Source organism: Microtus ochrogaster, unplaced genomic scaffold (assembly GCF_000317375.1).
Source record: "Microtus ochrogaster isolate Prairie Vole_2 unplaced genomic scaffold, MicOch1.0 UNK43, whole genome shotgun sequence".
Taxonomy (NCBI): domain Eukaryota; kingdom Metazoa; phylum Chordata; class Mammalia; order Rodentia; family Cricetidae; genus Microtus; species Microtus ochrogaster.
Window position 1 is genome coordinate 1,711,735 of NW_004949141.1, and position 3,863 is coordinate 1,715,597.

The following is a 3,863-nucleotide window of genomic DNA, read 5'->3' on the forward strand; positions in this document are numbered from 1 at the left end:
GGTTGAAACGGTTCTAATAGGAAATCTTGTAATATGAAATTCTCAAAAATAATAGAGCAAAAAGGATACAAAGAATCAATCTGGAAGGTCCAACAAGTAATAATTCAGAGAGGAAGAAAAAAAGGTTACTATAGTATCCATTCAGATGTTGATTTCTAGGTACTCCAAATGCTGGCACAGTGCATGAGAAAAGATCTCCATGAAGCAAAGCCAATACATACCTCTACTCCCAGCTTATCAGACACTGAGCCAGAATGGTATGAGCCCAGGACTAAAAAAACGGCCTGAGCAACACAGAGGCCCAGAAATAAAAAGAATGCCCCAAAGCCTTCTAGAAAGAAGCCAAGTCTTGAAATGACACCAAATCAACCCCTTATTAATGAAAAAAAGAAAACAAATGCCTTCAAAAATCTGAAGGGAAATTATTTTCAACTCTTTTTATTTATTTATTTTTTAATTATTTTGCATGTGTGGAGGTGTTGGGGAGCATGCACGTGCCAGTGTGCCTATGGAAGTCAGGTTTGCAGGACTTAGTCCTTCTACCTTGTGGGGATCAAACTCAGACTGTCTAGATGGCCTGTGCACTGAGCCACTGTGCCAGTCCTCAGTCATATGTGAGACAGACAGCATAAAAACAATCTGGGCAGGCTGGAGAGATGGCTCAGTGGTTAAGAGCATTGCCTGCTCTTCCAAAGGTCCTGAGTTCAATTCCTGGCAACCACATGGTGGCTCACAACCATCTGTAATGATGTCTAGCGCCCTCTTCTCGCCTGCAGACATACACACAGACAATATTGTATACATAATAAAAAATAAATATTAAAAAAAAAAACCAATCTGGGCTTTAGGGGTAGAAATTTCGCCTACATTCACAATACCCTAAAGTGAGGTGGGGGCACAAGCCTGTGATCCTAGGCAGGACTTTCAGTTTAAGGCTAGTCTGAGCTGCATGCATTCCCAGCCGAAGACACCCGGTCTTAGAAGAAAAAAAAACCAAAATTATATTTTTTCATCCTTCCTTTCAAAGAGACTTGTCAAAGGAGGCAATAAGCTTTACTAAAACAGGAATAAAGTATCCAAGAAACAACCAGATTGGAGGAGACATAAAGGGAATTGTGGGGCTATTGAAAAGTCGCCAGGTGACAGATGGAGTCAGCAAGCAGTGTTCACCAGAGCAAAAGAAGGGAAAGTTGCAGAAACAAGCAAGCCTGGATTACCTAATAGATTGGACTGGATGAACAAAATGTCCTGAGAAACTACTGGGTTGTGTACAAAGAATAAAAGTTAACCAAACCATGTAGCAAAGAAACAAGGAATACACGAGACTTAGAAGTATACGTTCACTGATAGTTAAAACACTAACTGTTAAGTATTAAGTACTATCTAGTTAGCAAGTATATTTCAGTTTTAAGAAGTAAAAGGTGGGATGTCGATAGGCAATGTCTAGAATGTGTAAATCAAGAAATAGGCATGTAACATGCCTGTAACCCCAGCCACTCCAGAAGCATAGGCAGAAGAGTAGCAAGTTCAAAGCCATCCTGGGCTTTTATTTTTAATACTGGGGCTGGAGAAATGGCTCAACTGCTAAGAGTCTTGCTGCACTTACAGAGGACCTGAGTTCAATTCCCAGCATCTACATCATCGATAGGTGGCTCACAGCTTCCTGTAATTCTAACTCCAAGGGATTAACACCCTCTTCTGACCAACCCCAGATACCTATAATGTGTGTACATACACACACACACACACACACACTATATATATATATATAAATCCTGCCAGGCAGTGGTGGTGCATAGCTTTAATTCCAGCACTCCAAGAGGCAGAGGCAGGACAGTCTCTGAGTTTGAGGCCAGTCTGGTCTACAGAGAGAGTCCCACAACAGCCAACGCTACACAGAGAAACCCTGTCTTGAAATTTTAAATAAATACATTGTAGCATGCTTTTTCAGACTGCCATCCCCAAAATGATGACACAGAGACTTATTAGTTATGAATGTTGGGCTTTATCTTATACTTGTTCCACAAGCTTTTCTTAGTTTAACCTGTTTCTATTCATCTACATTTTGCCTCAGGGCTTTTTACCTTACTCTCATTCTGTATGTTCTGCTTCATGTCTGTCTGTCAGCTGCCTGCCTGACTGGCCCTGGGTGTCTCCCTCTCCCTCATTCTCCTTATTCTTTGCCTGCTAGCACCACCTGTCCCTGTACTACCAAGCTATTAGCCACTTAGCTTTTTATTAGATCAATCAGAAGCCTTAGGCAGGCAAAGCAACACATCTTTACATTTTTAAAAGCAGCATAAACAAATGTAACACATCTTTACATGGTTAAACAAATGTAACACATCCTTACATCCTTAAATGCAACATAAACAAATATAACATCTTGCCTAAAGTAATGTTCCAGAACAATAAATATTGAAAACAAGTTTTAATATTGCTTAGTTATGAATACTCATTACTTGGAGAAAAAAATTAAACGAAGGATAGGAACTTAAAACATGTTATATAACTGCTACTGATTATGTTCTTTTGCCCATAACCAAACGTTTGGTTGTGATATAATGAGAAAGACTATAGAGGAAGATTGACATTAGATTATGAAGGGCCTTGTGTATCATGTGGAGGGCACTTGAAAGGTGATATGAAGAGGTTTCTCAGCAGAGGAGGTCCTGATATTTCAGGTGATAAAATAGGAGCCAAAATGAAGACATGATAGCACATGGTAATCCCAGAACTCAGAAGCCTGAGGCAGGAGGGTTTCCGGAAGTTTCCAAGCCACCCTGGTATACATTGTTACAAATGTACACCACAGAGAAGCTGAACCACAGACTGGCTGTACCTAGTTCTGGTTTGACACCTACTGTCCCAGCCATGCACGTGCATGTTTGCGCCCCCTTTTTCTTTATTTTTTTTTTCATATGGGCGGGTGTGTGTGTTATATTTCGAGACCGGGTTTCTCTGTGTATCCCTGGCTGTCCTGGAACTTGCTCCATAGGCTAGCCTAGAACTCAGAGATCTGACTAAAGGTGTATGCACCAAGCCTGGCTGTTTGCACTCTTCCCTTTCTTTCTTTCTTTCTTTCTTTCTTTCTTTCTTTCTTTCTTTCTTTCTTTCCTTTCTCCTCCTCCTCCTCCTCCTCCTCCTCCTCCTCCTCCTCCTCCTCTTCTTCTTTTTTGGTCGGGGGCAGGGTAGGGTTTTCGAGACAGGGTTTCTTTGTGTAGCTTTGGCTGTCCTAGAACTGGGTCTGTAAACGAATCTGGCCTCGAATTCAGAGATTCACCTGCCTCTCCTGAATTCTGGGATTGAAGGCATGCACCACCACATCTGCCCAATCCATTTCTCAAACTACTTGTGTATAGGCGCTGAAGTTATAAGGATAAGAACTTGAACTTGCTCAGCCCACAAGGAGCTCAGTTTGGTCCTGTGACAGCAATGATGTTGGCAGTAGAACCCAAAGACCTACACCGAAGCCTCCCTCCTCTGGGGATCCAGTTAGGTCTTCAAATCCATCCTCTTCCGCAGAAGGTGGCACCTGTGTTCCACCCCTCCCGGCTGCACGGGAGCCAGCAGACTGACTGTTCTCTTGGGCCCACCCGGTTGAGACTTCCATCCGCTGCGGCCTGAACCCGGAGCGCCCAGAACCGAGCGCCGCCCGGCGGGTGGGCGGGCAGTCGACGGTGCAGCCAGCGCGGCTAGGCGTCTGGGCGGGGCGGGGCCGCGCGCTGGGCTCAGCCCAGAGTCGGGAGGGCCGAGGCCACCGGAAGAGTCGCGGTCGCCAGCCGAGCGCCGGGAGTGGGGAGCGGAAGCGGCGGCGGGCGGCGCTGGGACCCGGGAGCGGCCGGAGAACAAGGGAGCTGGCG